Raw genomic sequence first — 22,443 nt, forward strand, 5'->3', positions numbered from 1 at the left:
TTTTCTTTTTTTTTTTTTTTTTCCTTTTGAGACGGAGTCTCGCTCTGTCACCTAGGCCAGAGTGTAGTGGTGCAATCTCGGCTCACTGCAACCTCCACCTCCCAGGTTCAAGCGATTCTCCTGCCTCAGCCTCCTGAGTAGCTGGGATTACAGGCTTCTGCCATCACGCCCAGCTAATTTTTTGAGTTTTTAGTAGAGACGGGGTTTCACCATGTTAGCCAGGATGGTCTCCATCTCCTGACCTCGTGATTCACCCGTCTCAGCCTTCCAAAGCGCTGGGATTACAGGTGTAAGCCTCATCTCTTATCCCCAGCCCATATGCAGGCTCTGAGGGGCTTCCTTGAACTGTTCTTGGGAACATGGAAGGCATCCTGCTGCTCCTACACAAGGGAGGTATGTGCAGAGCTCAAGGAACTTGTGTGTCACCCCATTGGTCTACATCAGCACTGTCCAGCAGAAATATAAGGCAAGCCACCTGTGCAAGCCACAAACATTTTAAATTTCCTAATATGTGCATTTAAAAAGTAAAATGAAACTGCTGAAATTAATTTTAATAATGTGCTTTATTTAATCTGATATATCCTGATATCATTTCAACATGTAATCAATATAAAAAATTATTAATGAGATAGCTTCCATTCTTTTTGTGCTAAGTCTTCAAAATCTGGGTATGTTACACTTGACAGCACAATTTGGACTAGGCACATTTCAAATACCCAAACCCCACACTTAAGTTTTGGGTTAAAAAACATGCAAATGTTGCTTCTGTTTTCACCCAGTGTTGGAATCATGATTTCACTGGAGTCTTAGTTCCTTCCTTCAATAATAACTGATCTGCTGGTCTCTGCTCTTGCATTCTCCAAACCCATGTGGAGTTTCTGTATCATTGTTCTCAACCACTCCCAAACAAAGCTTACATTTTAGAAGGAATGAGGCTCTTTCCCAAAAACCCTCTGGCCTCCTTTTTGTTATGCACTGTCTTTCTTTCCTGGAGTCATGCTATGCAGCAAAGTAGAAGAATATGAGATAAAAGGAAACAGGGCAAAAGCCCTCTGTTAATTCTGCAAAACATTTATTTGTTGAAATGTATCACAGCCTCTCCACCTAAGGAAATGATAGTGACCATAATAGGACACCCATGTTTGCCTGGGAAAGCCCCAATATATGTCTCTTTTCATGGCATAATTAGAAGCTCCCCCTTTCATTTTCAAAACTGTCTTGGTTTGGATAATAAATGATAGTCACCTAATTATAGTCTCTAAATAGTATTGCATGATTCCTCATATAGTCCTATGAAATAAATAACATTGTCTAAGCTTGTAAATAAGGACACTGAGCATCAGGAGGAATTAAGCACTTGGCCACAGTCACAGAGTCATTCCAGGGACGGAGATCATTCACTCACCCTGGCATTAAAGCCCCTGTTCTTTCTCCTCCATTACGCATAGCAGTTTTGGTCATCCTAGGTTCTGCAGGCTTGGAAAAACGTTCTTTGGAGATTTTCCATCTCAATTCCAACTTTACTACAGCTCAGCTGTCAGCTGGTTGAAAACTCAGGTCCTGAAATGTTAATAGTATGTCTACCCTGTCCCAAAAAGGTCTCCTAGGCCAAGCAAATGCGGTTTAATTGTTGACAAGACAACCATTAATAACTAAACTTTCGAGTGCCAGGTTCACTCAGGGAGAAAATTAAGAGATTTTTGATGACTTTACACCTCATTGGTCACTGAGGTTTGGAACGCAATAGTAGCAAGCTGCAGAACCTAGCAGGCCAGTTAAATGAAGGAGCTATAAATAAACTGCCGAGTGCCTAACCTCAGAGGTGCATGGAGCTCCTTCAAAAACAGGCATAATCAAGAGGTAGAAAAGGATCAGTGAGAGGGGGATTTATCAGATAAAGATCTGCTACTTGAATAGACAGGCAGCAGTGGCCCTAAATAAGGGACTTAGTGAAACAAAGAATGCTTTTGCAGTTGGAGATGTAATAACAGGCATGGAAGAAACAGAAACAGAAAAAAAGTCTTTAAAGAAGAATGCAGAAAACAAATCTAGACAGTGAAAATTTTATAAAACAGAGAGAAATTTTAAAATACTAAATGTAAGCGGGGCTTACGGGAGCTTAAATACAGCATCATCAGCTTCGATGATGGAATAAATGAGAAATACTGACCAGCAGTTCTCCACGCCTAATGGAGGCAAAGACAGAAGGAATGAAATTCAATTTAAGCAATTGATTAGGTTAGGTACAAGGAACACTTTCTCCATAATAAGGACCAGGCTGGATTTTAAATACCTCATAACCATTGAAGATCCTCCTGTTACAGTTCAGAAAAGAGGGCAATGATTGACTTGGGTATACTTGGGCACCCGGAGCACTGTTATTCACTGTGGAGATCTGGACAGCACAGAAAGAAGTGTTTATAAATATTATTACTACATGTGTGCTCCATTTCTTCCAATTATATTGAAAACAGCTGCTATCAAGGAACAAACATTTGGGCCGTTCTGGGGCTGTAATTTTCAATTCCAGAATGCACCAATAAATATGACATTTAAACAGTGCTTTCAAAGGCTTAAATAAAATGTTTAAATTACAAGAGAGTTTTAACATGTTTACAAGTTCTAAGGAATTTTTTTAAAAAAAGAGAGAGGGGGTTTATCCGCCCACATTTTTCTTCTCATTCTGGCATCACCTTTGACCCTGGTTATGTTCCCTCAAGACAGGACTTAAAACCCTGAATTATGGGGAGACGCTCTCCCCACTCCAAACCTACATCTACACCCCTCCACCCCTGGAGCCCCATAGGTCTGCTAGGATTGAAATTTGCTTGCAATGATGTGCTGGTAAATCAAGTGGGCACCAGGGAGCTCAGATTTGTAGCGTTTGCTGGTTTTCATAGTGTAAATACTCCCACCATGGCCGATTTCAAGGACAGCTATGTTTAACAAACAGCTTGCAAAATTCCCGAAAAAAACACAGCATGTTTTCATGAGTTTGTGTGGGGATATCTATCATATTACTGGCAAGAGAAATTTTGTGAATCCAATTCTCTGCCCCACACAAGAAATATTCCAAAACTGGCCGGGCGCGGTGGCTCAAGCCTGTAATCCCAGCACTTTGGGAGGCCGAGACGGGTGGATCACGAGGTCAGGAGATCGAGACCATCCTGGCTAACACGGTGAAACCCCGTCTCTACTAAAAAATACAAAAATTAGCCGGGCGAGATGGCGGGTGCCTGTAGTCCCAGCTACTTGGGAGGCTGAGGCAGGAGAATGGCGTGAACCCGGGAGGCGGAGCCTGCAGTGAGCCGAGAGCGCGCCACTGCACTCCAGCCTGGGCGACAGATCGACCCTCCGTAAAAAAAAAAAAAAAAAAGAAATATTCCAAACCTCTGAGCAGTCTTATATAAAAACAACAATAAAAGTAACAGCTGCCTCTTGCTAATCACTCTTTATGTGCCAAGGTTTGCAGTTCCTTAGAATAACATTATTGATCCTCTATGAAGAACCTTATGAAGCCATTACCATTATGTCCAGGAACAAAGCTTGGAGTCTAATAACCTGAGCAAGGTCACAGATATTGGAAGTTTATAGAAGCAAAATTCAAACCCAGGTCTATCTGCAAATTCCAGGCTTCACCTCTACCCTATCCTGCTTTCTTTTCAGTGAATCCAGTTATCCTGATGGTCTTTCAAAAGCTCCACTCATCTCTTTTCAGTAATCTCCTGCCACTTTTCTTTACCTTCATTTTGGCCCCTCCTTATCTCTTATTCCTTACAAAGGAATTATTTGCCAGTGGAGGGCAGGGCTGTGTCCCAGGCATCTTTATATACCAACAGTGCCCCGTAACTGCCTTATTAATGTTCCTGCATAAATAAATCCATTAATTAATGGATTCAAAAAGAATCCAGGTCAGCTTTATTCCTTTGTTTAGTCTGCTCAGCATGTCACATTCCCTGGGCATCAAAGCCTCAGGATTAAGGATAGAGCTGGTAATAGGAAGACGCAGTGGAACCTTACATTGAAGTTTATGAGACACTACTACCACCTCCATTGGGTTTAGATTTTGTTTTTGTTTTTTTGAAAAAAAAAAAAAAAAAAAAAAAACCAAGAGCTAAAAGACTTAAGTCAGTGTAGCTCCAATCGACTGGTGACTTACGTTTGTTGTTGCCTGTGTTTACATCTCACATAGTCTTTAAAATGCAAAAATTTTAAATGGTCATCTCATTGCTTTCCTGTCTCCTAAATGATTGAGTATCACCTCTCCAGACTGTAGGCTATAACCAGTCACCCTGACTCCCAGCTCTTTGACCTATAAACTAGACTCATAAAAATTACAGCCTGGAAAGCAACATCTGGGGCAGCCCATGGACAAGGCTGATAAATCATTTTATGTATTCATAAAAACTTAAGAGGGATTTTGAATGAATAATAATAATCACACTTCAAAAGTATCTCAGCAAGTACTTTTTAAAATGAGGCACATTGGGGTTTTTAAGTAGCAGTGTCTAACAGAGCATTTCTAAGTGTTTGGTTTCTTTTCATAATGTGTAAATTAGTTAGGCAAGTCAGCCTGCACTTTGAAGGCCTGTGACACATGTCAGATCCAAGAAATGTTAGATTGGATGTTGGTTAGATGTGGAAATCTGACTGATTTCACTTTTTCCACAGATACTTGGGCTATAGGTAATCATTTCCTTTGCAGTATAAGCTCCAGTTCTCCATTTGATGACCCCAGTGCCCAAGGTAAGAGTTTTATGAGTATGTCAATTTGGTATTTTTGTGGCATACCTCAGAATAACTACTAAATTAAACAAGGAGATACTCTTTCCACATATGCCGTTCGTTCAGTATATGGCACAGAATTATTTTAGCAGTCTTTTCTTTGCTAAAAAGACAACTTTTTCTTTGCTTCTCTGAACAAATCAAAGTACCTTGCACATTGAAGGCCCTCAGCAATATTGTCTGACTGACTTATTGAACTTTAGTTCTGGTAAGACAGCTTGAGGGAGAGATGGAGGTTCAGATTTTATTAGCTTAGAATATCTTTTCTGCCAATGGTGACTTGACCATATCATCTTTAAGTACAAATGATTGTTCATTATTCTGTAGCTTAGAACTCATGTGGTATCTTGATGTTTCTTTTCTGCCCTCTTAGATATATTAAAACAAAATTCTTTCCTTTTAAGAAATTTATAAAATTATGGCTCTCTGATATAAGTATTCTTAGATAATACATATCACATATCTCATTTCAAATAGCTTGTGATTTAGAATCCTAGTCTGTTTTCTTCTCTTAAAGTGAAGAACAATTTTGAATGTATAGTGATATACTATTCTTTATTAGGGTTCTTTATTCATTCTTTCCATTAATTTCATAGCCATAAAATGTCAGCATTTTTTCAATTGTTAGAAAAATTTACAGAAGAAGAAAAAAAATTGTAGGTGAGTCTCTTGTTCTTCCTAGAGTATTATTTATGAGGCATTTATTTCCCAAAAGAAGCAGGAATTTTCCATACTTCAACTGGATACAATCTTAAGATGTTTTCTAAGTAGCAATGTCACACTTTACCATGATTGTAAATTACATTTATGGTTTTATAAAGTTAGATTCATACTCATGCAAACAAAACAGCTTAAAACCCATTTTCCCTTTTTGAGATTTTCTTTTCTCAGTATGAGGGAGGATAAGTTGATTGTCAAAGTGGTGTGGAAGTCACTTCACAGTCTAGTAAGAATGAAATTAGTTGCCGGGTTGACGCTTGTGGCAGGCAAAGTACTGATCTCCCAAAGATGTCCACATCCTAGTCTTGGGAACAGTGAACATTATGTTACAAGGCAATGGGGAATTAAGATCACAGATGGTCACATGCAATGACACACATAGGCTCAAAATAAAGGGATGAAAAAAAATTTACCAAGCAAATGGAAAACAGAAAAAAAGCAGGGACTGCATTCCTAGTTTCAGACAAAACAGATTTTAAACCAACAAAGATCAAAAACGAAAAAGAAGAGTATTACGTAATGGTAATAGGTTCAATTCAATTAAAAGATTTAACTATCCTGAATATATATGCACCTAACACAGGAGCACCCAGATTCATAAAACAAGTTCTTAGAGATCTTCAAAAGACTTAGACTCCCACACAATAATAGTGTGGTGCTTTAACACCTCATTGACAATGTTAAACAGATCATTGAGACAGAAAATTAACAAAGATATTCAGGACCTGAACTCAGCTCTGAATCAAATGGACCTGGTAGATGTCAATAGAACTCTCCACCCAAAACAACAGAATATACATTCTTCTCATCGCCACATGGCACTTACTCTAAAATCAATCACATAGTTAGAAGTAAAACACATCTCAGCAAATCCAAAAGAACGGAAATCATAACAAGCAGTATCTCAGATCACAGTGGAATGAAATTAGAGCTCAAGACAAGAAATTCACTCAAAACCATATAATGACATGGAAATTTTAAAAACCTGCTCTGGAATGACTTTTGGGTAAATAATGAAATTAAGGCAGAAATCAAGAAGTTCTTTGAAACTAATAATAACAAAAATACAATGTACTAGAATCTCTGGGACACAGCTAAGGCAGCATTAAGAGGGAAATTTATAGCACTAAATGCCCTTCTCAAAAAGCCAGAAAGATCTGAAGTTAGCAACCTAACATTACAACTAAAAGAACTAGAGAACCAAGAAAAAACAAATTCCAAAGATAGCAGAAGACAAGAAATAACCAAAATCAGAGCTGAACTGAAGGAAATAGAGACACACAAAAAAATTCAAAATGTCAATGAATCCAGGAGCTGGTTTATTGAAAAATAATAATAATAAAATAAATAGACTTTTGGCTAGACTAATAAAGAAGAAAAGAGAGAAGATTCAAATAAATACGACCAGAAATGATAAGAGGGATATCACCCCTGACCCCACAGAAATACAAACAACCATCAGAATACTATAAACACCTCTATGCACATAAACTAGAAAGTCTAGAAAAAAATGGATAAATTCCTGGATGCACACACCCTCCCAAGACTAAACCAGGAAGAAATTGAATTCCTGAACAGACCAATAATGAGTTCTGAAATTGAGGCAGTAATAAATAGCCCACCAACTGAAAAAAGTCCAGGACCAGACAAATTCACAGCTTAATTCTACCAGTTGTACAAAGAAGAGTTGGCACCATTTTTACTGAAACTATTCCAAAAACTTGAAAAGGAGGAATTCCTCCCTAACTCATTCTATGAAGCCAACATCATCCTGATATCAAAGCCTGGCAGAGATTCAACAAAAAAGGAAAACTTCAAGCAAATACCCTTGATGAACATCAATGCAAAATTCCTCAACAAAATGCTGGCAAACCAAATCCAGCAGCATATCAAAAAGTTTATCTACCACAATCAAGTAAGCTTCATCCCCAGATGCAAGGTTGGTTCAACATAAGCAAAAAAATAAATATGATTCATCAGATACACAACTAAAGATGAAAACCACATGATTAACTCAATAGATGCAAAAATAAGGCTTTCAATAAAATTTAACATCGCTTCATGTTAAAAACTCTCAATAAATTAGGTATTGAAGGAACATACCTCAAAATAATAAGAGCCGTCTATAACAAACCCACAGTCAATATCATACTGAAAGAGCAAAAGCTGGAAGCATTCCCCTTGAAAACCGGCACAAGACAAGGATATCCTTTCTTACCATTCCTATTCAACATATATTATTGGAATTTCTGGCCAGAGCAATCAGCCAAGAGAAAGAAATACAAACTATTCAAACAGGATGAGAAGGAGTCAAACTGTCACTGTTTGAAGATGGCAGGACCCTATACATAGAAAACCCCATTGTCTCAGCCCAAAAGCTTCTTCAGAATCAACTTCAGCAAAGTCTCAGAAGACATAATCAATGTGCCAAAATCTCTAGCATATCTATACACCAACAACAGCCAAGGTCAAGACCCAAATCAAAAACAAAATCCCATTCATGACTGCCACAAAAAGAATAAAATACCTAGGAATACAACTAAAAAGGGAAGTGAAAGATATCTACAAGGAGAACTGGAAACCACTGCTCAAAAAAATCAGAGATGACACAACCAAATGGAAAAACATTCCATGCTTATGAATAGGAAGAATCAATATTGGTAAAATGGCCATACTGCCCAAAGCAATTTATACATTCAACACTATTTCCATTAAACTACCATTGACACTCTTCACAGAACTAGACAAAAATTTTTTAAAATTTATATGGAACCAAAAAGAGCTCATATAGCCAAAATTTTCCTAAGCAAAAAGAACAAAGCTGGAGGCATCATAATACCTGACTTCAAACTATACTACAGGCTACAGTAACCAAAACAGCATGGTTTTGGTTACTAAACAGACACACAGACCAATGGAACAGATTAGAGAACCCAAAAATAAGATCACACATCTACAACTATCTGATCTTCAACAAACCTGACAAAAAAAAGCAATGGAAAAGATTCCCTATTCAATAAATGGTGCTGGGATAACTCACTACCTGTATGTGGAAGATTAAAACTGGACCCCTTCCTTACACCATATACAAAAATTAACTTGAGGTGGATTAAAGACTTAAATGTAAAATCCAAAACTACAACAGCCTTGGAAGACAACCAAGGTGATACCATTCAGGTCATGGGCATGGGAAAAGATTCCATGACCAAAGACACCACAAGCAATTGCAACAAAAGGAAAAAGTTGACAAATGGCATCTAATTAAACTAAAGAGCTTCTGCACAGCAAAGGAAACTATCAACAGAGTAAAAAGACAACCTACAGAATAGGAGACAATTTTTGCAAACTATGCATCTGACAAAGATCTAATACCAAGTACTTATAAGGAACTTAAAAATTTTTACAAGAAACAATCAACCCCATTGAAAAGTGGGCAAAGGACGTGAACAGAAGCTTTTCAAATGAAGACATACTTGTGGTCAAAAAACATATACAAAAAAGCTCAACATTGCTGATCATTACAGAAATACAAATCAAAATCACAAGATACCATCTTACACCATTCAGAATGGCTACTACTAAAAAGTCAAAAATAGGTTGTGGAGAAAAAAGAATGCTTATATACTGTTGGTGGGAGTGTAAATTAGTTCAACCATTGTGGGATAGTGTGGCAATTCCTCAAAGACCTAAAGTCATAAACACCAGTTGACCTAGCAATCCTATTACTGGATATGTACCCAAAGGAATATAAGCCATTCTATTATATAAACACATGTACACATATGTTCATTGCAGCACGCTTCACAACAGCAAAGACATGGAATCAACCCAAATGCAGATCAGTAGTAGACTGGGTAAACAAAACATGGTACATGTATTCCATACACCATGGAATACTATGCAACCATAAAAAATGAACGAGATCATGCCCTTTATAGGGACATGGATGCAGCTGGAGGCCATTATCCTTAGCAAACTAGCACAGGAACATAAAATCAGATACCACATGTTCTCACTTATAAGTGGAAGCTAAATGATAAGAACACATGGACACATACAGGGGAACAACACACACTTGGGCCTATCAGAGAGTGGAGGGTAGGATGAGAGAGAGGATCAGGAAAAATAACTAATGGATACTAGGCTTAATATCTTCATGACAAAATAATTGGTAAAATAAACCCCCTATGACACATGTTTACCTATGTAACAAACCTGCACATCCTGAACATGTACCCTGAACTTAAAAAAGAAAAGATTGCATATTGGGGGAACCCGCCCCCAATAATTCACCATTATTTCACATAGGTTCTTTTCTATTTCCCTAAGTGTCAGTCGGTCTGATAAATAAAGGGAAAGAGTACAAAAGAGAGAAATTTTAAAGCTGGGTATCCAGGGGAGACATCACATGTCAACAGGTTCCTTGATGCCCCCTGAGCCGTAAAACTAGCAAGTTTTTATTAGCAATTTTCAAAGGAGAGGGAGTGTATGAATAGGATGTGGGTCACAGAGATCACATGCTTTAAGGGCAACAAAAGATCACAAGGTAGAAGGTCAGGGTGAGATCACAAGGTCAGGGCGAACCTAGAATCACTAATGAACTTCCATGTCCCGCCGTACATGCATTGTCATCTTAACAGGGTTCAAGAGCAGAGAACTGGTCTGACTAAAATTCGCCAGGCTGGAATTTCCTAATCCTAGCAATCCTGGGGGAACTGCAGGAGACTAGGGTGCGTTTCATCCCTGTCTACACCTGCATAAGGCAGACACTCCCAGGGCGGCCATTTTAGAGGCCCTGCCCTGGGAATGCATTGTTTTCCCAGGGCTGTTAATTATTAATATTCCTTACTGGGGAAGAATTCAGTGATATTTCTCTTGCCCGTTTTTGATAATAAGAGAAATATGGCGCTATCCTGCCCAGCCCACAAGCAGCCAGACTCTAAGGTTTTCTCCCTTGTTCCCTGAAAATCACTGTTAGCTGTTCTTAAGGTGCCCAGATTTCATATTGTTCAAACACACATGCTCTACAAACAATTTGTGCAGTTAACGCAATCATCACAGGGTACCGACGCAACATACATCCTCTGCTTATGAAGATGACAAGATTAAGAGATTAAAGTAAATACAGGCATAGGAAATCATAAGAGTATTGATTGAGGAAGTGATAAATGTCCATGAAATCTTCACAATTTATGTTCAGAGATTGCAGTAAAGACAGGCGTAAGAAATTATAAGAGTATTAATTTGGGGAACTAATAAATGTCCATGAAATCTTCACAATTTATGTTCTTCTGCCATGGCTTCAGCTGGTCCCTGTGTTCGGGGTCCCTGACTTCCTGCAACAATTGCAGATGGAATTAAGGTTGCTAATCAGCTGACCTTAAAATAGAGAGAGTATCCTGAATTATCTGAGGATGATGCAACCATGAGAGTCCTTAACAGCAAAAAAGGGAAGCCAAGGAGGAGAGTCAGAGAAAGAAATGTAATTAAAAATATAAAGTCAGAGAAATGCTAAATGGCTGGTTTTAGAGGAGGAAAAGATCACGAGTCCAGGAACATAGGTGGCCTCTCAAAGCTAGAAAAGGAAAGAAAATGACTGTCTCCTAAGGTATCCAGAAAGAAACACAGCCCTGACAAGGCCTTGATTTTAGCCCAGTGAGACATGTGCTGGACTTCTGACCTCCAGAACTAATAAACTATTGTTTTAAGTAACTGAACTTGTGATAATTTGTTGCAGCAGCCATGGAAAACTACTACATTTACTACATTGCTAAATGAATAGAAAAAGCCCACCCTCCAGGGCATCAAGGAGAATTCAATTAGAGCAGGGATTGCCAAGACCAAATCACTAAACATAGTTGCTTATGACAAGTACTGAGATTGATCAAATGAGCCAGCTCTGGAGATTGGTTGCTCAACAATGTGATGTACTTGACACTACTGAACTTTACATTTAAAAACTGTTAAGATGGTAGATGTTATGTTATGTATATTTTATCACAATTATAAAGACCCAAACAAACCAACAAAAATTTAAAAAGTCAAGCTCAGAAAAGTTTCACATGCCCCTGAATGCTACAGGTCTAGGATTATTACTTCACAAGGGGAAAGTCTAAGTTGTGCTAATAGAAGAAATATCCTTTCCTCATATAAGACCAGACAGTTCTTTGGAGCAAAAACAAAAACAAAACCAACAGCATTGTTCTCTGTGGTGACATGTGTTTTCTTCTTTTATCTAAAGAAAAAAAAGGAGGGAGACACCTACAACCTCTGCTCCTGTAGATTGAGGAGCCCAGACCACTATAGTCAGTCACCCCTTTGCCTTCAGAATCAACAAGCATGAAATGCAAAGAGGCATCATTTGCTATCTGTTCAAAGCCTGAACCTCTCTAGTCTTCAATTCACAAAACTAGACCAAAAGGACAGATCAAACATCTCCTGTGAAGACATGTGGAATTAGAGAATGAAGAAGGGGAGAGGATAGAAAGGTGGGAGGAAGAGAGTGTCTTTGCAGAACAAAGTCCTTTCAGAGGTCCAAAGTCCAATATTTCCCTCTAAGACACTCCATCATTTTGTCAAGTTTCAACTCATATCCCCTAGGTATAACTGAAGTCTCTGACTGTCAGTAAAAAGGTGTGGGAGGGCTCCAGTTGGATGTGACTGTTTGGTTTCTGGAAGACTAGCTCCTCAGAACACAGGAGGGACTTGGAGAAAGAACAGTAATGGTAGAGACAGGAAGCAGACAAATGCCTAGGCAGATAGGGATGGAGTCCCCAGGGGTGAGTTTTAGCAGTCCCCAGCTAAAACCTAACCTTCAAGCTGAAGACAGTTTAAAGCCTAGCTATAAGTCTTGGGTAAATCCACAGACCGGATTGAGAACCTGTCTTCCCATTTGGCAGTGCTTTCCTCTGACTGACCCTACCCTTCACCTATTTTACGTATACCTACCCATTCCTAATTGGTTTTCTACACTGTTGTGCTCACCTTAGAGTGGTGTCTTCACTTTAACCTTTTGCTCACTCACAAACCAATCAGCAAACACTCCCCATTCTGAATCCATAAAAAGCCCTGGACCCAACCACACTGGGAGAGAATTCACCTGACTGTGGGTGTAGGGGACCCTCCCAGATGCCCTCTCCACTGAGAGCTGTTCCATCACTCGATAAAGTTATCCTCCTTTGCCCATCCTCACCTTTCAATTATCAGAGTATCCTCATTCTTCTTGGACTTGAGACAAGAGCTCAGGAACCACAGAAGGCAGATACAAGTTATAACACAGGTGGGATGAGTGGGCGGGACACCTCCAGTAGCAGGCTGGGGCTGAGCAAGCCCCAGGTTGGGGGGTGTCATTGGCCATGGAGGTCCCTGGTTGGCAAAGTGGCCAAGAAAACTCCTGCATCAGTAACATCTCTCTGGTCATTGTGTGGGCTCCAGGAAAGATGAGCTTAGGTTATGTTTCAATAAGAGTCTTTATATATTTATATGCATGTTAATATATATATATGTAGGTAACATATATATAGAAAGAGAGAGATTTTAAGGAACTGGCTCACTTGACAATGGGAGCTGGCAAGTGTGTAGGTCAGGACAGCTGGCTGGAAACTAAGGTGGAATTTCTATGGAAAACCTCTTGAGGTTTTAAATTGATTGAATGAGGCCTACCACATTATGGATACTTTATTGAAAGTCAACTGATTGTAAATGTTAATGATATCAGACAAAACACCTTCATGGCAACCCCTAAATTAGTGTTTGAAGAAACAACTGAGCACCATAGCCTACCAAGTTGACACCTATGATTAACCATCTCAAGGAGCCTTAGTTCCCTGTGCTTTTCCCACACTGGGGATTGTGAAGCACAGTTGCAACAGCAGGGGGACTCACAAGCTGCAGTGATAGAAATGACCCCACAATCTAAAGGCCAGGGTCAAGTATTACCCTGGTTGCCTCTGTCCCCCGGAGTACTTCAAAAAGGACTATATTCTGAGACACAGTTTGTACATCCCCTGGTTATTCTCACCCAAAGCAATTTTTTCATGAGTATGTGGGGTTTTGCCAAGAGAATTAGAAGATGTCCTGCTTCTTCACCTTTCCCACAATAAAATGAAATACGATATCTTCTTTTCATTGTGTATTTTGACTTCTTCTGATTGTAAAAGTAATATATGCTCATTTTAGAATATTTGGAAACTTCTGAAAAGTAGAGAGAAAGTTTAAATCACCCTCATAATCCTTCTATTCAAAGACAACTGCTGACATTTAATGTATTTTCTTCTTCTCAGATAATTCTTTTTCATTGTATTATCTAACACATCCACAAAAATATTTTTCCAAGAAAAAATATTGTTAGTAAAGGACTAAGATGAAAGATATCCTACTGCCTATTAAATACATTTCAGTTCCATTTATTTTTCTCTTTAGAACTCTGATTTTTTTCAAACATATCTCAAAGTTTTCTTCTTTCTTCTGTGTTTTTTCACTCCTCGAGGAAAAAGAATCATGTAAATTACATGTACAATATTTAAGTTTATACACACTTCTGGGTTTTTTTTTCTCTCTCATTTTCTGGAATCTCCATTTTCAATGTCATGTGAATAACAGAAAATGTGAGGCCCATTCCCCAGAAATGACATAATTAAAAGCAGCTTATATTTGTCTGAGGCTTTGTAGTTTACACAAGTTGACATTTTTGATAAAAAGAAACTCTTTGTCTTCTCCCTCCAGATCTTCTCCTCTTCCTGTCTTTCCTTTTTCCACCCACAGCGAAGGAGCTAAAAGTTCCTGGATCTCTCTCTCAGTGCCTCAAGCAATGTCTTCAGGCTGTGCCTGATACCCATTCCAAAGTTATCTCCTCTAACCGATGTCTCAGGCACCTCCTTCTGCAACCACTTTTTTGTTTGATGCTTCAGGTGGACTTTGGTTTGGTTTCATTCTGGCTTTGTCCCTGGATACTGTTTGTTTTTCCCAAGCCTCAAGCTCCATAGCCCAGGAGGCAGTCCCACTCCTAGCCCTAACAACCAGCTAGACTAGAGAAAGCACAGCCAGGAGGGTGTTCAGGCATCACGTATGCCTAAAGGAGGAGGACCACCCAGTCGCCTAAATCACAAACTAAGAATTAATCTTAGGTCTCATCCTCTTCTGCGTGGCCTGCCAGCCTCATGCTACCTCCCTGCCATCTAACACACACACACACACACACACACACACACACACACACACACACAATGAAAGGCAAAGTTCTATTGACTCTGCCTCTTGAATACTTGTGGAATTTATATCATCTCCTTTACATCTTCATTTGCCAGTCACTAGGTTATGCCCTCATAATTTCTTACTTAAAATTTTGCAAGTGTCTTTCTGTCTTAGGTTGCCTGCAAACGATCTCTGAAATAGAGATTTCTGTGCAGGAAGTTTATTCGAAAATGCACTAAGATCACCACCTGGAAGGAAGTGAGGGAAATAAGATTAGACAGAAGTAGAAGTTGAACTGAGATGCAGATACAGTGTCAGCTCATCCTACAGGAGCTCTGAAGCTAAGATGGCTCTTCAGAGTTATCCCAGACTGAGGAAAATAGGGTGGCTAACACGTAGAGACCAGTCGTTGAACACAGGCTCTCCCCAGACAGGAGGGGTGATCTGGGCAGCACACTACAGCACCCACTGTAGATTTCTCTCTTGAAAAGTGGTCAACCAGTTTCCCTGTGTCCTGGCTCTGTACTGTTGCCATGGTAATAATATGTAAACATCAGTATGATTATGCCATTGTCTATTGTATAATGTTTCAATGCTTGGCTATACTTTTTGGAGAAACTTCAACTCTTTGGCATGGATGGCAAACCCATTGAGATCTGGCCTTGCATCTTGCAGCCAAGCTACATATCCTACCACATACCCAAGGGAACCTGAGGTCTAGTCACACTAGGTTACATAATCTGTCTTAGCTCCATACATGCCCTCTTTATCTTCCATCTGTCTCGACTAAAAGCCCTCAACTTTTACCCTGCTAAGTTACATTTTCAAACAGTAGAAATACTATCCAAAAAGACAGTAGGCAATTTCTCAAAATGGGACAGGGGGAAATAGTCATCCAGTTTAAAAATATAACAAAATTTTATTTTATGTTTAAAAATACAACAAATGCTAGTTTTAAAAAGAAAATTATAATGATTAAGGATTTTCCATTTTTATATGGAACCTATGGTTATGAAGTAAAACCTTGAAGAAATATAGCTAAATAATAACATCAGTTATCCAGCCATCTTTACCAGCTAGAGTCTGCCAGGTGTTTTGCATGCATCATTGCTCATGTTCATGACACTGAAGCCTTGAACTATATAAGCCATCTTACAAAGAAAGAAACTGAAATTCAAAAAAGTTAAGTAACTTATTCATTATAAACATAAGGGGCAAAACCGGGATTTGACCCCATGTTGACCAACTCCAAAGCCTATGCTCTTAAAATTTCTTTTACTTAGTTCATTGGCATCAGAGCTTTGGCCGAGAAAAAACAAATGGCCAAATGTGATTTGGTCATAACTATGCCAGAACATATTTTTGTCAAATTTGAAAGTGTTTATTCAATTACGACAGATCAAAGAGTTTTCTCTTTTGAGGATCACCCACCATGAAGCAGTACTACACAAACAGAACTCACTTAGCATGAAGAAGAAAAGGTTATGGAAAGAAATGAATATGCTTTCTGATGATAAAATTCATAGTATCAAGAATGAAATTAAAAGGTGAGAGCTAGATTCATAGCACTTATAATTTATTAAAACTAGTAAACCCATCAGGGAAAAATATAGCCTCATATGAATTACATGTGTGTGTTATACCATTCTTCTGAAAAAGTTAAGGACTGAGCAAAACATCTTTGAAAACAAGGTTGCCTTCATCCAAAAGTGGCTGAAACTGAAACTGTGGTCTGTTTAGCTGTACCAAAAAAATTACAAAAGGACAGTAAAATGAATAGAAAAACAAATAATCCAATTTTTTTCAATAAGCAGTAGAAAATAAATGAGACAATAAAGTCCTTTCCTGAAGATGAATGAGGCAAAAATATTTTGAACCTACAAATTGTTATTAATTTTGCCTGCCCAGCCCCACTTCATGCAGTAGACTCTACTGAGGACACCACAGAAGGATGGGATTTTTTGTTTATTCATTCATTCATGCAATAAATATGTATTGAATAGCTACTATATGTCAGATGCTACAATAATCACTGGGAAAACTGAGATAAATACAACAAAGACCTTGACATCATCTAGCTTATATTCTAGTGGGAGAAATAGACAGTAGCTATTTAAGCAAATAAATAGTAATAAGTGTTATGAATTAAAATAAGAAAGGAGAATGAGATTGGAGAAAGAAAAGTTTATCTAAGGTAGTTGAAGAAGGCCGCCTTGAGGAATAATATTTGAACAGGGACTTGAATAACAAAAAAAGAAGCTGATAGGTGAAGACAAGTGTTCCAGGAAAAGAGAAAAGCAAAAGTAAACCATAGATGGAGGAAAAGTTTACACCTAAGTAAAATCCAGAGTACTCTGCCTGCGTGGAAAAATGTTAGAGAAAGAGAAGAGATTACGTCATAGGGTTGGCATCCAATCAGGGGCTTATATGATTTGGAATCTGCAATGTTTATTCTTAGTGAGACTGATAGCTAATAGGCAGCTGTCAGTCAGCAGGGGAGTGACAGGATAGAGAAACAACTGTAGAGGAGCAAGAGATAGTGGTGACTGGGACCAAAGTGGAAGCAGTGGAGATGAGGAAAGGTGGTCAAATTCCAGGTATATATTCAAAGTAGGACCATTTGTGGTGATGCAGCTACATGGTATCAAAAGAAAATCAAAGACAACTCCTGGGTTTTTGTTTTTTTTTTTTTTTTTTTTTTAATCTAAGCAGAAATTAGACCCCTATTTGTCACTCCATATAAAAATCGACTCAAAATGAATCAAAGACCTAAATGTAAAACCAGGAACTATGAAATAATTAAAAAGAAAACATAGGGAAAGTATTTTAGGACGTTGGTCTGGTAAAAGATTTTTATGAATAAGATCTCAAAAGCACAGGCTACAAAAGCAAAACAAACAGAAAGAAAGAAATGAGATTATATAAAAACTATAAAACATCTGCACATCAAAGAAAACAATCAAAAAAGTGAAAAGACAACCTACAGAATGGAAGCAAATATTTGCAAACTATTCATTCAACAGGGGATTAACATCCAGAAAATACAAGGAACTCAAACATCTCAACAGCCAAAAACAAACAATCCAATTTAAAAAATGAACAAATGATCTGAACAGACGTTTCTCAAAAGAAGACATACAAATGGCCAACAGATATAATTTCACCCCAGTTAGGATGGTTATTATCAAAAAGACAAACAATAACAAACGCTGGTAAGGATGTGGAAAAAGGGGAATTCATACACTGTTGGTGGGAATGTAAGCTAGTACAACCAATATGGAGAACAGTATAGAGGTTCTTCAAAAAACTACCAATAGTACTAGCAGATGATCCAGCAATCCTACTGCAGGGTATATAGCTAAAGAAAAGGAAATTAGTATATCAAAGAGATATCTGTACCCCTATGTTTATCACAGCCCTATTCACAACAGCCATGCTATGAAATCAACTTAGGTGTCCAACGAGAGATGAATGGACAAAGAAAATGTTGTGTATAGGCACAATGGAATATTATTCAGCCATAAAAAATTAATAAATACTGTCATTCACAGAAATTTAGATGGAACTAGGTGACATTATGTTAAGTGAAATTGACCACAATAGGAAAGTTAAACACTGCATGTTCTCACTCTTATGTAGATACTGAAAACAGTTGTAAAAAGTAGAACAGAGGATAATAGATAGAGACTGAAAACAGTAGAGAAAATGGGGGAATGGGGAGAGATTTGTTAAAGGATACAAAATTACAACTAAATAGGAGAAATAAGTGCTAGTGTTCTATACCACTGTAGGATGACTATAGTTATTGAATGCTTCCAACAAAAAGAAATAATATGCTAATTACCCCATCTGATAACTATACATTCCATGTATCAAAACAGCACTATGTACCACATAAATACGTACAATTATTGAATGTCAATTTTAAAAAATTAAATTAAGCTTTAGAAAAGTACTTGGTGATACCACTTCATACTAAGAAGGCTCTTTTTAAAAAAGCAATGGGAAATAACAAGTGCTAGTAAAGATATGGAGAAATTAGAACACTCATATATTGCTAATGGTAATGTAGAATGGTACTGTTACTTTGAAAAGCAGTTCAGCAGTTCCTCAATAAGTAAAACATAAAACTACCATATGACCTTGCAGTTCTTCACCTAGGTATATACCTGAAAGAACTCAAAACAGGTGTTCAAATAGGAACTTGTACATAAATGTTTATAGCAGCATTATTCACAGGAAGTAAAAGGTGGAAATAATCCAAACATTCACAAAACAATAAATGGCCAAACAAAATGTGGTATATCCATACAATGGAATATTATTTAGCTATAAAAAAGAAATGAAGTACTGACACATGCTCCATGAATGAACCTTGTAAACATGATGTGAGGTGAAAGAAGCCAGACACAAAAGTTCATGTCGTATGATTCCATTTATTTAAAATGTCCAAAATAGGCAAATCCACAGAGAAGGAAAAGACTAGTGATTGCCAGTGGCTTGGGGAAGGGAAAAATGAGAAGTCATTGATTAATGGGTATGGAGTTTCCATTTGTGGTGAAGAAAATGCTCCAAAACTAGATAGTGGTAATGGTTGTACAACAATTGTGAATGCATTAAATGTCAATGAATTACACACTTTAAAAAGGCTACAAAGGTGAGTTTTACTTTATATAAATGTTACCACAATTTTTAAAAAAGCATTTGTAGTCAAAACAAAACAAACCAAAAGAAACATTCTGCTCAACAGGAATCATGGTAATTGTCTAGCCCAAAGTATCTTTCTTTAATATGGCAGAAATATTGGTGTGAAAGACAGAGGAGCTGTAATCAGCAGGCACAGGAGATTTAAAAAACAGCAAAAGCAGACGTGATGGGGAGGAACCATAGAGGAGTCAAATTACAAGTAAGCAGAAACTTTGAGTCAACAAAAAGTACACCATAGAATAAAGCTGTGAGTAAAGGATGATAGTTAAGCAGAAGCCACAAAATCAGAGGGAACCCAGCAGAGAATGGAAGACCTGAGCAGGCCCCATAAAGCCTGATTCCACAGAGAAGCCTTGACTCTTGAATGACTCTTCCTTCTAGTGTGGTCTCTAAATTGTGTCTGTAAGCATGGCCCCTGTTCCTTTGGAATGACCTAGCTCTTCATAGACTTTGTGAAACCCCATCTCCATTACTGCCACATCAGTAGCTTCATAATAAATCCCCATTATTTGAGATACCATCAGAGTCTTACAACCAAATATCCTGAGTATGCACTACCTCTGTTTTTCAAGGGCTTTCACTTTGCCATCAACAATTAATTAGCAACTGCAATTGTAGGACAATTTTCCATTTTGTGGGGTTTGGAAGCACAAAAATGAAGGGAAAGGTTTATAAGAGAAGAGAAATAATGGTAAGGAGTATGATGGATGAGGCTTCAGGGTTTGCGGTTGCAGGGGTCTTGTGGGTTTTGCAGTATATTTATGTGATTATGTTGTATCAAATTCCCATTAGGTGACTTTATTTTCACAGTCAATTAATCCCTAGATGTTGGTGCAAGTTGCCCCAGTGAGAGAGGCCAGATTTTAAGTGGATCCTATGTTCCCAAATTAGAGTTCTGACAATCAATGAGGCAGCAAGAATCATCCTGATTTCTTTCAGACCAGCAGATTTGCTTGGAATCCCAGCTTACATAAATCAGTGATTGTTTTCTCAATCTGTTTCCATTGGTCTTATGAGTAAAAGTCTTCACAGATTTACTCTTCACAGAGTCTAGCAGTAAATTGCTTGACAGTTCTAGTTTTCTGTGTGGTGAAATTAAATATTTTATTAAAATGTTTTTGCATAGATTCATATGTAAACTATGCAAGTCTCTTTCTCTGCTTCTTTGTTCTTTGTTTTTTTCTTCCTTCTTTCTTTCCTTGGGTTGGGTAGAGTAGGGTGGGTTGCAGGTAGTGAAAGGAGTAGACAGTCAAACGAGTCTTATTAATTAGTGTTTATAAAAATCCCCTGTTCACTTGGCAGAGGGTGAGCTGTAGATCTCTTCATTCTCATTACAGACAGTACCTGAAACACATTTATCACAGTCGAAAGGAAGTGAAGAGACCCAGAAGGGAAGCAAGATACTGAGATGCTGCCAAGTATCCCAGAGTCCACGATGGAGTGGAGATGAAACAATAGACCCAGGTCATTCCTCCACTGGAGGTTCTGAGGCAACCAGTGGTGCTCTGTAGATGAACATTCATGACAACTTGCCGTTCAGCTGGAGGTGTGTGACAACCAGAAAAATACCATCGAGCTAAAGCTTTTTTCTCCTAGAAGAGCAACTGACTCACAGCAGCATGTTGTTATGTGGACCTCGAGTCTGTGGACTAGTGGACCTTCACCTCCTTCAGGGTGTGGGGCTGTCCAGAGCTTCCAGTCCTCCAGTGAGAACCCTAACCCACATTCCTGCATTTGATAACTTTGAGTTAAATCAAGAAAAGCTTGGAAATTTGGACACAGTTGTTTACAAGTCACTTATATTATCTATGAAAGTCTAAAAATGTTGTAGTCCCTGAATTTAGTAGAACAACGTCTCTAGCAAGAGCAGAATCTTTCAGGGAAAGCTTACTCCTCATAATCTTCACTCCACATATTTCCCTGATATTGGACAACTAACCTTTTAAAAAGGTTTTGCTTGGGCTCCTTCAAAGCCATGACAAGTACTAAGGTATATCAAAGTTCACCATCTTTTCCATACCTTCCATAATCTCAGTCACCCTTTCTATCAGACACAAAGTGGGGACCTAGGAAATGCCTTAAAGCATCCTATCGTCTACACCTATTTGGGGCACATGTCTGATAATACTTACTCCTAAAGCTTAATTCTGAAGACCACCATCTCTCTATTAAACCATCAAGAACATCCCACACACAACACAGGGCAATGCTATATCTTCATGTATTTCCTGAATCTAGGTTAATTAATCTACACTCAGCTTCATTTGGCCTAGTTTCTTCCTGGTATTCATAGGGACTCTGAGAAACAGTTATAAATAATTCTTAGACTGTCAAATTATTTATCTTTTTACCAGCTCTGGAATGCTCCCTCTACAGTCTGGTGTACTGGAACTTTATTTGAAGTCTACCAGCTTTAACAGAGCTCGTATCCCACTCATGAAGGCAAAATATATGACTCCTAGCTCATAGCAACTCTTTTAATCTTTCTTTCTGTTCCCTGGGCACTGTGACGCTGCTAAAGTTAAAACTGCAATGGAAACAGAAGATACATCCTCATACATTTTTGTCCTCATACTCACCTTCTGTCTCATCCCTGAATGTTTCAAATTTCAATGATTTTAATGTGAGTTGAAATGAATAAGACTCTAATGACTCTATCATCTACATTTATGTTAGACAAATATGCAATCTAATCTACATAAACATGCATGTATTCTTAATGCATTATCCTAAAGAGAATATCACAAAAGAGGAATTTTAAAATAATGTACCTAAATTCACAGCTATCTATCACACTTTACACATAGGTGAAATTACCTGAAATCACCATGCATGTATATTTGGAGTCAGAGAGTTTCTGAAATTTTGAAGCAGAGAAAATTATAACAGTAGGGAATACTTTTGACTAGTATCTATTAATGTTTTTGAAAACTTGCACTTACCAAAATATGTTTTCTTGCTTTTCAAAATCAAGCATTAATTCTTAGGAGACTTTTAACTATTAATAAGATGTGTTTTAAATTTTGAATATTCAGAGTG

At 38.0% G+C, this 22,443-nt stretch overlaps 1 pseudogene; it reads left to right on the top strand.

Moving 5' to 3' along the window:
• The first annotated feature begins 359 nt into the window (after nt 1-359).
• Nucleotides 360-22,443, top strand: part of LOC111547269 — a 46,944-nt pseudogene continuing 24,860 nt past the window's right edge.

This window comes from Piliocolobus tephrosceles, chromosome 5 (assembly GCF_002776525.5).
Source record: "Piliocolobus tephrosceles isolate RC106 chromosome 5, ASM277652v3, whole genome shotgun sequence".
Classification (NCBI taxonomy): domain Eukaryota; kingdom Metazoa; phylum Chordata; class Mammalia; order Primates; family Cercopithecidae; genus Piliocolobus; species Piliocolobus tephrosceles.